At 46.2% G+C, this 13069-nt stretch overlaps 1 pseudogene across 1 annotated transcript in view; it reads left to right on the forward strand.

The window, feature by feature from the left end:
• LOC101954973 (E3 ubiquitin-protein ligase RNF213-like) overlaps positions 1–13069 on the forward strand; it is a 154011-nt pseudogene that overhangs the window by 131101 nt on the left and 9841 nt on the right. Inside the window, exons 45-57 of the transcript XR_013429434.1 lie at positions 224–335; positions 1016–1229; positions 1403–1593; positions 2343–2465; positions 3191–3301; positions 3746–3988; positions 4305–4386; positions 5146–5180; positions 6365–6459; positions 8867–9026; positions 9660–9840; positions 10890–10978; positions 11539–11790. The product of XR_013429434.1 is annotated as an E3 ubiquitin-protein ligase RNF213-like (transcript). The remainder of the gene's footprint in view (positions 1–223; positions 336–1015; positions 1230–1402; positions 1594–2342; positions 2466–3190; positions 3302–3745; positions 3989–4304; positions 4387–5145; positions 5181–6364; positions 6460–8866; positions 9027–9659; positions 9841–10889; positions 10979–11538; positions 11791–13069) is intronic.

The following is a 13069-nucleotide window of genomic DNA, read 5'->3' on the forward strand; positions in this document are numbered from 1 at the left end:
CAAAATGCTTGAGAACAGCTGAACTGCAATATGGAATTTCATATTCCTCCAAGAGTGTGCAAACATTTTTAATAAAAAGCTGTTAAAGCTATATAACTGCATATGTATGTATTATACCTTTATACTCACACAGAGAAAGAGTTGGATAATAGATTGATTAATAGATGTGCTTTTGTGTAGGGTGATCCTGACATCACCAGGAATAATATATCTCTTTTCACAGTTTCCAAGCAGTGAAAGATTACATCCAAGCCTATTTGTCCCTGTTAGAGAAGAAAGCGTTCATCACTGAAGATAAGACTGAACTCTATATGCTCTTCATCAACTGCCTAGAAGTAAGCCGGCTGCCTCTTTGTTGCTTTTTTTCTGCAAACCATCTGAACCATATGGTTTAGGCAGTGGCAGAGTTTCCAAAAACTGTCAGAATGCAGCTTTATTCAATACAATTAACAGATGCTTCTTTTCCGTGTGGAAAAAGAAAGATGTTTCAAAGACATTGCTCTGCTCTTAGATGTCACACACACAGTCAGGAGCCACTTGGTTATGTTTCCTTCACTGCATGTGTGATGGTTGTCTGGTGAGATCCTTACCTAGTATCTGAAGCTGTCTGATGTTCACACAACATTGAAAGTCCCTAAGGATGCATTCTTGCAGGTGTCCCTGTTGTTAAGTAGTGTGTGACTACATTGTCAGTCACATGCATGTTGGTGCAAAGCGAAGACACCACAGCCTGGAGGAGTACACCTCAGGGTTAGCAATGGTCATCCCCAGCTGGCGAGATCATGAATCCTTTTTAATGTCTTCATATTTTTATTTCCAAATTTCAAGATTATACACATTTTTTTTCTCATATGTTTGCTTTTTCAGTTGTTTTCTATGAATCAAAAAATTTATACTCAGATCTACAATAATGATTTTTATTTTCCCTTGAATTCTTACTGGCAATTTTAGAAGGTTGGGGAGTTGCCTGTTATAGAGTATAATATTCTTTTCTTTCTTGTTCTCTGTTCCTTAGGATTCAATTCAGGAGAAGACCAGTGCTTACTGCACAAGGAGTGAACTTGACTGCCTGAGGGAGGAAGGCCATTTCCTACAGACCTGCTCCTCAGAGAGACAAGGCCAAGGACCTGCCACTGCCGCGTCTGTAGAGTACCTGCAGGAGGTGGCCAGGACTCGCCTGTGTCTTGACAGAGCTTCTGACCTCCTCTTGGAGTTTCAGGAGGGATCAGGCAGGTCTTCTCTACCTTGGAGAAGTTAGCTACAGGTTCAGAAGGACAGGAACTGTCCTTAGGGTCTTGCTGGCCCTTACCATGGTCCCCTCTTCTGGGTGTTTTTTACTGAGTTCCCCAGAAGCAGGCCCTCAGTCCCCAGTCACTAACCAGCTTTCTCCTTGCACTCTCAGAGCTGGCTGAGGAACAGCAGGGCTACCTGTGGCACGTCCAGCAGTTCTGCACCCAGGCAGGGAACGATTGGCACCGCGTGTACCTGGTCCGGAGGCTCGCGAGCCTGTGAGGGATGGAATTTGTGCAAAGCCTCTCCAGGCAGGGCCATCGATGCCAGTGGGTGTTTCCCAAGAGAGTCATTGCACAGCAGGTGAGACGCAGGTCCCTGGCAGAGCGGGAAGCTATGGGCACCACTCCTCACCCTCCCAGCCCTCACGACAGGCAGGACGCAGGCAGGCATCTGGTCCTTGGTCTCTGCTTCAGGGTGGGCTTAGGCCACTTGCTATAGGGCAAAGGTAGGCATGGACACATGTGTGTGCACACTTGTGTGTGTTTCTGGTTTGTTGTTCACCTGCATTTTATCTAGGCTTCACTTCGGGGAAAGTGAATGAGTATTTTTTTAAAATATTTGCTTCCAGTAAATTAAAAGGTGACCTCTTGCAGGCTGTGTCTTGTGCTCTGTGCCAGGCAGAGGTGGGTATACTTGAAAGACAAGTGTAATGGGTTTGGCTTTCAGGCTTCTCTGTTCCCAGTGCTCAAAATTTGAAAATTCTTACTGTCCTAGGGTTAAAAAATATGGCACTGCAGCTCCTGGCATCTTTAATATGACCAACTGGGACTCAGAGATGACATGTTTTTTGTCACCTCGCTTGGGGTAGTGCCATGTGTAGAGAAAGCAAGAAGCTCCAGGGTCAGCCTCCCTCCTCCCTGGGCTCTCCCTATGGAAGACATGCTCCTGAAGACTCCCAGGACTGTCATGCCTGGACCCTACAGGGAGTCCCAGCTGAGCTACCTCCAACCTCCAGTGGTGTCTGCTGTTTTTCTTAGCCTATGGAGATGGGCCTTGCAGAACACCTCAACCCACTCCACCTTGACTAACCCTTTTCTTTTGAGCTGCAGAAAGACCACACGGGCCAGATGGACCAATACCTGGTGCATGGGGACAAGTACAAGGCACTTCGTGACGCAGTGGGCAAAGCCATGCTCGAGTGCAAGGCCTCCGGCCTCGAGGCTGCTCTCATGGTAGGATGGGCTCAAAGATTCTCCCTGATGCAGGTGGCCCCCCTGACCTTGGTTATGTCAAAGGATGCAGATATGGTGGAGAGGGCCTCTGAACAGCCCCTAGAGTGACACTATATGCCAGGAGGCAGATGCCCATGGTCTCACTGGTAAGTGAAAGATGTCAGGACAATTAGCAAAATTCATAGCTGTATAGATTCACAATCCACATATATGCTTATGTGTCTATTTTGATGTTGATACAGAGATTTAGGATTCTAATCTTTTAAAAACATTTTTAGCTGTATATGGACACAATACCTTTATTTTATTTATTTATTTACTTTTTATGCAGTCCTGAGGATCAAACCCAGTGCCTCACACATGCTAGGCAAGCGCTCTAACACTGAGCTACAACCCCAGCCCCAGGATTCTAATCTTTAAATTGTTCTGGTCTTGCTTCCTTTTTGAGTCCCAGTTTATCTGGGCCTTATGCTGGAAAGAGGAAATAGAAAAACCTCTCAGGACACATTTCCAAGACCAGTGAAGTAGTTGGAGGAGAACAGGTGCTGACTTCTGTTTCTCCATCATGGCTGCCTGGCCCTTGTGCACTGAGGATAACCTGAGCATGTCTCATGAACTCATAGCCCCAGTCATGTGCGTGAAGGGCCATGGTGCATGGCCCAGGGAAGGTTGCTCCAGGTAGCGCTATGTAGCTTCTGAGGGCTCGCTCCACGCCCCACCCACAGGCCTGTAGGAGCCCCAGAGCTCAACAGGCCGTCTACCTGCTGCTGGCACTCTTCCGAGAAGTGGCTGCTCTCCACTGCTCCCACAACTTGAACCTCCACCCTAAGCCAGAGGTGAGTGACACATTGGGGCTTGAGTTCAGTCTCATGATTAGGAGGAACTTTCTGAGCACAGTAGAAGTCATAAACTTTTATTTTCTATCAGGATAATAGGAATTATGACCTTCCATAATTTCCTATCTAGGATAGAGGGTGTACCCTTGTTATGTGGAAGAATTATTCATTGTTTAACCCAAACTTACAGTCTCAGGAATATTACGTAATGTTTACCAAAACAGAGTCTTGAGATCTGCACTCAAGAATGTGGTTGCTGTGTTTCTATATGAAAATTCTCTTTCCTGATGAATTTCTCCTCCATTAGTGATCATTTAACTATACTTATCCTAATATTTGATGTGCACTCAGTATTGAAATGTGTGACTTTCAAAGAGAAAACCCTAAGTTCACACAGTATTCTTCTTTGACATATCCTAACATGAAAAACGTCTTTCATGCCAGCAATGCGAGGCTGTGAGCAGGTTCATTGAGGACAGCAAGATCCTGTCTCCTCCGGGGGTTAGGCCTTTCGCAGCATCCCTCGTGGCCAACACTCTGCCCTTGCTGAGCGCGGGCCCTGGTGCTGACAGCCTTGAAGGAACAGTGACAGAAATGGCTGTTCACACTGCGGCTGTCCTTCTGTGTGGACAGAGCAAAGTCTTGGTGCCCCTGAGGAATTTGGCCTTCTCCCCAGCCAGCATGGCAGTAAGCTGCATGATGATGACTTTGGTTTCACAGTGAAACTTCAGGGTTTTTCACGTTGAGACCTGGCCTGTGGCTGTGGGAACTCTCCGACTTGTCCATCTTCTAGATTCTCTGCCCTGTTGCCCCACTTGATCCTTCAGCACAGTCCTGGTAAAAACATGCCCTACCCTTTGCCGTTTCACACAGAGATGTTGTTCATCCTCTGTAAACAGCTCTTGAACAGAGAAGAAACTTTCTTACTCTGTGCCTCTTGCTGGGTTGCAGCTACAGCCCACAGGCTCACTCAGCAGAGCCACTTCTGCTCTTGGTCTTTCAGAATGCTTTTCTTCCAACCATGCCTGAAGACCTGCTGGCTCAAGCCCAGAAGTGGGAGGGTCTGGAAGGCGTCCACTGGTATAGTGAGTATTGGTGTAAAGGGAAGGGTCTCACTCTTCTCAGTTTGGAAGGTTAGCCTGCAGCCATGCCAGATTGGACTTGGCTTCACAAGAGGTTGGACTTGGCTTCACAAGGTTCTGCTGAAGGCCCATATCACCTGCCTCCTCCTGGTGGTTCGAGGGCCACAGACTTGGCTGGCTAGATGACCAAATCATTTCCCTGCATAGTCATGGGAAAAGACCCTTTGGAATGCACTGTTGCTCGGCAGAACATGCCATTTGGAATAAGGGGGACCTGGGGACCAGGCTGAGGCTCATTCAAAGGCCAGTCATAAATCAAGGGGTTTTGACCCAGAGAGAGCTTCCTGTAGTCTGGACCTGGGAGACTGCCATATATAACCTCTGACTGTATGTGAGTTATGCTGTTACCTTGAGTAAGTAACCTTCTAAAACTAGTTTTTAAGTTGTTCTAAATCATTCTCTTGCCATAAAAGGAAAAATCCAAGAGAATAGAAAAGTATAAATACTATCCCCCCCACCACTAAGTTACTCCTGGTGTGTGTCTGGAATCTAACCTCTCTCTGAAAGCTAAATGCAGACATTTTTCACTGATGACATGTGTTCACTGAGCTCCAGTTTACTTGACATGTCAAGTAAACTTAGCTGATGGCATGGTTCAAGGCTTCTGGTGAGATCATGAGGACATGGGCAACTTCCCCTTCCCACATAGGTCATTTGGTGGAGTCTCACTAGCTAACATGTGTCCTATTGTTCTTTGAACAGCTTGTCCCTATGGTCATCCGTGTTCTGTAGGAGAGGTGAGCCATGGTGTTTGAGGGAGGCTCAAAATGTGCATTTCCCATCTGGGAGGGGAGGGAGGGCCTAGGGAATGAGGGAGACATAGGGTGTATTCTGAGGGCTACTCAGGGTGTTCCAGCTGAGTGTGTAAATGGCACTGTAAACATGATTCTTTTCTGCAGATCTGTCTGTGCATTGTAGGATATTTAGCAGCATGCTTGGTCTCAGCTCACTGGGTGCCAGTAGCAGCGCCCCCTAGCCCAGTTTGATGTCCGAGAATGTCTGCAGGCACTGCCCAAGACTCCTAGGATGCCATGGTGCTGCTGACTGGGAGCCTTACCTCCCTCCCTGGCCCTGCAGCAGGGCTCAGCCAAACAGACCTTTCAGCTGGTTCACTAGTCAGAGAGGAATGTGGGCTAGATACCAGAGGATAGGAGAGGACAGGAAAGACTTATGGGTGATGAGCCCTGGGAGACAAGCACATGCTGCTCATCTGGGACTCCAGGGCATCTCCCGGGCTGCTCATGGCATCTGCACTTGCTGAGCAACATGCTGCTGGACTAGACTTATGTGTGCTGCTCCCTAAAGTGAACAGGATGCTCCTTGATGTGACTTCACCTTCCTGACTCCCACTTGCTTCCTTGTCTGAGGAGTGAAATAAGAAGAGATTCCAGGGCCCCTCTTATCACTGAGTTCTGTGGTCTGAGAGCTGCAGCTGGAGGGGCCTGCTGTGATTGATTCATAGCATGCAGTGGGGTGCCATTTGACTTGGAAACCTGGGCCCATTAGTGGTGGCAAATCTTATTGTTGGGTTTTTTTTGTTTTTGTCCAGTGGATGTGAGGAGGTCTGCTTAGAAGTTATTAACACTATCATTCCTGGTATTAGATAACGATGCTCTAGAGGCTGACATGCTAGACACAGAGATGGAGAAGGCAGTGAATAGGAGAAAGGAAGATGGGGCTATAGACACTAGCCACTCTACTTGGAAGTAAAAAACTTTATTTTTGGAAAATGAAGCCACATTTGTCCATGGACAGTTTATGTGGTTAAGTGCCCACCCTCTCCCCAGGGCTCCTTCTCCTCCCTAACACACACATGCACCAGATGCAGACTGTGGCACACACCACCTCCTATGCAGGGTGGCTTCTGCACATGTACCAGTGCTGGATGCAGTGCTGACTGTGTGTCCCCTCTATGTCCCAGTGTGGTAAGCCGATGGAGTAGAGCTTCTGTGTTGACTGTGGTGCTAAAATAGGAGGTATCAACCACAGACCTCATGCCGGCTTCCAAAGTATCAGGTATGTGGACTCAGCTTCCGTCCCTTGGAACCTGAGGCTCTGGGCTGTCCATTCCAGCAGATGAATCATATGAACTAGAGGATCACTAACACCACTGTTCTACATCTGGACTGTGTCATGTTGGGGATCCACGTCAAGCATACCTGTAGTCATGTAGTGCTAAAGCTTTTTGGTTTTTTTTGCTTTGTTTTATTTTTGTGGTACTGGGGATGGAACCCGGGGCCTCACACATCCTAGGCAAGAGCTCTGCCATTGAGTTGCACCCCTTCCCTGTTTTGTTTTTTTTAATTTGAGCAAAGTGAAAGACAGATATAATCAGTGTTTTTTAAAAACTTTTTTAGTTGTAGATGGATAGCGTGTCTTTATTTTATTTATTTTTTCACATATAGAGCGCAATTTTTCATATCTCTGGCTGTACACAAAGTAGAGCCCCATCATGAATGTCTTCATACATGCACTATTTTATTTATTTTTATGTGATACTGAGGATTGAACCTAGTGCCTTACATGTGCTAGGCAAGCACTTGGCCACTGAACTCCAGCTCGAGCCCTGTAATCAGTCATATTAACTACAGCCATTCCTCCATGTCTGTGGAGACTTGTTTCCAGGACACTTTCCTCCATAGATACTCATGTCCAGATATTCAGTTCCTTTATATGTCATGGCACAGTATTTGCTTGTGGCCTACAAATATCCTCCTGTAAACCAGTTTTTTTTTTTTTTTTTTTTTTTTTTTTAATGGTACTGGGGATTGAGCCTAAGATTCTTAAGCAATGAGCCACAACACCAGCCCTTTTTATATTTTATTTAAAGACAGGGTCTTGCTAAGTTGCATAGAGTCTCACTAAGATGCTGAGGCTGGGTTTGAACTTGTGAACCTCCTACCTCAGCCTCCCAAGGCACTGGAATTACAAGTGTGCACCATTGTACTTGGCCTCTCATAGGCTTTTTTTTAAAGAGAAAGAGAGAGAGAGAGAGTGAGAGAGAGAGAGAATGTTTTAATATTTATTTTTTAGTTTTCTGCGGACACAACATCTTTATTTGTGTGTGGTGCTGAGTATCAAACCCAGCGCTGCGTGCATGACAGGCAAGCATGCTACTGCTTGAGCCACATCCCCAGTTCTCCCATAGACTTTTAAAAAATCATCTCTAGGTTTCTTATTATACTTTATGCAAATTGAATGCTATGTAAATACTCATTTATCATAATTTTAGGAAATAATGACAAGAAAAAAAAGCTACTCTTCAGTACACAGTTCTTTCTGAATATTTTTGATTCATAGTTGGTTGAATTCACAGGCGCAGAACTGCAGATACATAAGGCTAACTGTACCAGATTCAGAAACTAGATAAAAATCTGACCTTCAGCCAGGAATATTGGTGCACACCTGTAATCCCAGCTACTCAGGAGGCTGAGGCAGGAGGATTGAAAGTTTGAAGCTAGCTCAGAAAACCTTGTGAGACCCTGTCTTAAAATAAAAATAGAAAAGACTTGGGGTGTATCTCAAAAGTAGGGTACTTTCTTAGCACATGTGTAGCCCCCACTCAATTCCCAGAACTGAAAACAACAAATAAAAATAAAAACCTGATCTCATAGTCCCATGCTTGATCCTGAGATGAGTGTGGCTGTCAGAGCTCCCTTAAGATGACATGCAGGGCCTTCTACCTCACCATTTATCTGGCTTTTCTGTTACAAAGCTTAAAATATTCTAGACTCTTATCTTCTTAAATTATCAATGTCCTTGAAACTTGAAAACTTTTTCCAGTCTGTATATCCCAGTTTTTGATTTGGGAAAATTGAGAATTATGTAGACAATCCCCACATGGATGAAAAATGCCCCAAACTTGCTGTCATGAGGAAGGTGTTGGTCTCCATCCTGACACTTTGCACTAATGGCCACATCGTGCAGCCAGTTAACATTGGGAAAGTTGCAGAGTTTGGCCATCCAGGTGGGTGGGTCTAAAGAGAGAAAGATGTGGAGGCAGGTGGTCTAGGCTTGGAATAATTGATCCTTTTAGTGTTTTCTTCAAAGCTTGAAACCTAGCTGGATGTGGTGATGCACACCTATCATCCCAGTAACTCGGGAGGCTGAGACAGGAGGATTGTGAGTTCAAAGCCAGCCTCAGCAAAAGCAAGGCACTGAGAAACCCTGTCTGTCTAAATAGAATACCAAATAGGGCTGGGAATGTGGCTTTATGGTCTAGTGCCCCCCCCAAAAAAATGGGGGCTGGGAATGTGGCTCAATGGTTGAGCCCCTGGGTTCAATCCCCATTACCATTACAAAAACCAAAAAAAAACAAGAAAAAAAAAAAACTGGGAACCTAGTCATTAAGATGTGAGGCCCCTGGAGCTGAGGAGAAACAGACATCTCTAGTCTTCATCCTGTTTCCTCTCATCCTTTCCAGAGACAGCACAGACAGAACCAAGACTGGCCATGTGCTGGGCCACCCGCAACCCAGAGATGTCGTAGTAGTGTCTGACCGAGAGCTGTCCCCAGTCATCTTCATTCTCATGCGCCTACTCACTCATCTGGCTATGCTTTTGGGAGCCACTCAAAATCCCGAGGTATAAGATGCTACTGCTAGACTCTCTTATGTTGCCATAGGAAGAACCTGCTGTGTTTGCATCCAGTCCTTTTGTCTACAAAGTCCTAGCCACCTAGGGATTTTATCTAGTCCACAGGGTAATGCAAAAGTTATAGATCCTACTTTTCCCTCTGGGGCATATGATGCAATGGGGGAACTACTCCTCAGATTATGGAAAATCCTCTTCATTTTTTTAATTTTTAAAATCTGTTTCAACTGACACAAAACAATTATACGTTTGTTACAGTGTGACATCTTAGCATGTGTATACAAGGTGCAACAATCAGATCATAAAGTCTACTCCGAGTATACAACTCTGTCCATGCTCACACCTGGGCATGGGGAGGTGGTGGGACCCTGTCACCTACACCCTTGTGGTGGCTGCAGGAGGTGCAGGGCAGCATTTTCTGCAGCACCGGGATGACATCAGAGCCAGCAATCTCTGGCTCTACTCACCTCCCTCCCTTCCTCTGCTGCCTGTGTCATGCTGAGAGCACCCTGACCTCACGTAGAAACCACCCTCTCCCCAGTGCTGGTGCTTCACTCCCTTGGCTTCTCACTGTGTCCTCTACACACTGATCTCACTACACGTCTTGTCTCATTGCCCTCACAGGCTGTGATAAACATCATCAAGCCTCCAGTGAGTGACCCTAAAGGATTCCTGCAGCAGCACATCAGGAGAGACTTGGAGCAGTCGACAAAGACACTGGGGAAGAGTGCCGACGAGACCACCCATGTGGTCCACCTTATGCTGCGCTGCCTTCTCAAAGAACAGCACCCACTCCCTGACTGGAGTAAGCAAGGGATGTGGGCTGGGCATAACTGCCAAGAGGCCAGGCTCCCTCAGCTCCTAGTGAATGGCATGACAGGAGTGGGAGCAAGCCCTCTGCTCTCCTTGCGGGGGCTGGAGGGGCTGCTGCACTCCTCCACACACCACGTGCCTGGCTGGGGTTTGCATCACTGATACCTGGTGCTTGTGCATGCACCATTAACCTGTGCCCTGGGAGCATGTGGCACCCCAGCAGGTGACATGTCCCACTTTTGCTTTCCAGAGATGTCACACTTATACCCTGACCTAATATGTACATGTACACAATTTGTTACATAAACAAAGGAAGCTACAAAACACTGTCTGCTGAACTAACTCTTGTACTCTAAACAATTAAATCCAGGCCAAAAGCAAAGGTCTGTGAGGTGACTCTGTAAGTGGTTATCTGAGTGACATTAGGAGGGATTTCAGTATCTTCTTGCTTACTTTAAAAATCTTTTAAAACCATCGTTGTACCATTGTAGAACAATGTTATAATGTTAGTATACAGATAATAACAGTAGCAATAAAATGTCTGTTACCACCACCGGAGAATCTGTTCCATTTCAGGGATGTCTTCATTAGAAACCAGCATTAGCATGTCCTTCCCATCTTAGCAACACTGATTTTGTGGAGTACCTCTTGTTCTGGTGTGGCTTCCACAGCACATGGACTCGGGAGCCCTAACCTGCTGCCAGCTCCCCAGGACCACCTTTGCCTACAGGCCTGGGGGCAGCAGTAAGGTGGCTCTGGGTAGCTGTCAGCATTGCTGTGCCCCTAGGCTTTTGAGTTCACGTCTTGTCCTTAGCCATTTGTTTAAAATACTTTCAAGGCCACAGCTGTGGGCTGGAGGGTTGTCAGAGACTACAATGTCTTCACAAGGCCTGGAGGCTGGTATTGGCAGTACCTGGTGAACTTAGGAAGTTATCACCCCAAAAGGAGGACTATCTCTATTAACATTATTTAGTGTTTACTGTATAGAGAGCACTGCTTTTTGTTTGTTGGGTAACAGACACATTTTGATTTTCTTTGTAGGACATTTAAATTTTGATGCAAAATTGTCAAAAAAAGGACATAGAAACAATTGGGAAAAACATGTCAAAGCTCTTCTACCTGAACTGGAGGTAAGTGGTGAGTGGTGACCACTCTTTATCCCTCTGTCCAGGAGGGAGTCCCATTCATCTGTGAGCACTGTTGGCCCACTGTCCTCAGGAGGGCTGTCAGAGGCCTTACCTGGAGAAACCCCTCCTTCTGCTATCCCCCTCCTGCACTAGTCTTAAGTAAGGCCAAGGATTATCAGGAATTCCCAGAGGGCAGATGGCAGCCTGCTCCACTGCTTTTTATAGCAGGATGTGAAAGTAAGAGGCAGAGACTCTCCAGGAATGCATCGACAATCTCTCTGGATTCATGACTGCTCTGCTGAGAACATCACAGAGCTGACTATCCACAGCAGGACAGGGAAGTCAGGAAGCAAAAGGGCAGTGAAATAAAGGCCCTGAGTCTCACTCTGTTTGTGGAAGCAAAAACCCTATGAACAAGGAACCCCCTAATCAGTGAAAGATGGCAAAAGCAAGCATCTGGGTTGTGCAGGCAGATTCCTAAGGAGCTACTGTGGGTCCAAGAGCTGCCTGGTTGTCTGTGACAATGTCTCACTTGAAGAATGCTGTGTCATTTCTTTATCCAGCATCTAGATAAGACCCTGCTGACTGTGAGCACACTCATCAGCCAGGATGAGCGCATCAGCTCGAGCCCTGTGGCCAAAATCATATATGGTGACCCTGCAAGCTTTTTGCCCCAGCTGCCCCAGAGAAATGTGGCTCATTGCTCAAAGATTTGGAGCTGCAGGAAGAAGATCACAGTCGAGTACCTCCAGCATGTTGTGGAGCAGAAGAACGGCAAGGAGATGGTGCCCGTGCTCTGGCAGTTTCTACAGAAGGTGTGTCTGCTTCATGGGCTTCCCCCTTTTCCTGGTAGACTTCTCCTGAGGACTGGGAGGCTCTGTGCCTGGGTTCAAAGTCATCATTCCTAGAGGCAGAATCCTAAGCAACCCCATCAGCACTGTGATTCTGAATGCAAGGCCTTATCACAGGAGTCTTAGGGAAGAGCTCAGAGATCTTAAGACACATCTGCTGAAGTCACAGGAGTAATATGCACATTACATAGTACACAGTAAGGTTAGCAGTGATCTCTAAGGAAGGCCAGGAGAGACCACACGGGTTACTCGACTGTGATACCTTGTGTTCATCCCCAGAAGCTGAGTAGGTGGTCACTAGCAAGTGCCTGCTGAACAGTCAAAAATGTACACCAAGGGGCTGGGGTTATGGCTCAGCCATAGAGCTCTCGCCTAGGCGTGTGAAGCACTGGGTTCAATCCTCAGCACCACATAAAAATAAATAAATAAAATAAAGGTATTGTGTCCAACTACAATTAAAATTATTAAAAACAAAGAATGCACACCAAAACCAAACCATAGCCCTCCCTATGCCCTGCAGGTGGGAGGCAGTGTGCTGCATGATGGGGCTACAGGGTGTGGAGTCACACGTGCCAGACCCAGAAACCATCCCCGGCTTTCACCCACTTGAGCTCTCCTGGGCCACAGTAGAGGTTCACACCACCTCCTTCATGGACCAGTATCACAGCTGGCAGGGAGCAGAATGATTGGGGAACGTCTGGTGCTCACATTTGGGTTCATCTATTTTTGGGTATGGGGGACTAGTGGCAATTGAACCCAGGGCCTTTTCTTGGGCTTTCTAAGCAAGCAATGCTCCACTTCTGAGCTACAGCCCCCATTTCCTGCTTTTTTTTTTAAGACAAGGTATCCCTAAATTGCCTAGTCTAACTTAGAACTTGCTGAGGCTGGCCTTAAACTTTTGATCCTCCTGCCTAAGGCTCCCAAGTAGCTGGGATTTCACACCTATCTTATTATTTTTTTTTAAATAAGAGTCATTCCAACTATGGTAGGATGGCATCTCATTGTAGTTTTGATTTGCATTTCCTTGATGACTATTATATTGAGCATTTTTTCATATATTTGTTAACCACTTATATTTCTTCTTTTGAGAATTGTCTATTCAGATCATTTACTCATGTTTAAATTGGATTACTTTGATTTTAAAAAAATTTTTGAGTTATATATTCTGGGTATTTGCCTGCTGTCAGGTGAAGAGTTGGCAGCTATTTCTCCCATTCTGTTAGGTTGTCCCTTTACTCTGTTG

The sequence above is a fragment of the Ictidomys tridecemlineatus genome, chromosome 13 (assembly GCF_052094955.1).
Source record: "Ictidomys tridecemlineatus isolate mIctTri1 chromosome 13, mIctTri1.hap1, whole genome shotgun sequence".
In the NCBI taxonomy this organism is placed as follows: domain Eukaryota; kingdom Metazoa; phylum Chordata; class Mammalia; order Rodentia; family Sciuridae; genus Ictidomys; species Ictidomys tridecemlineatus.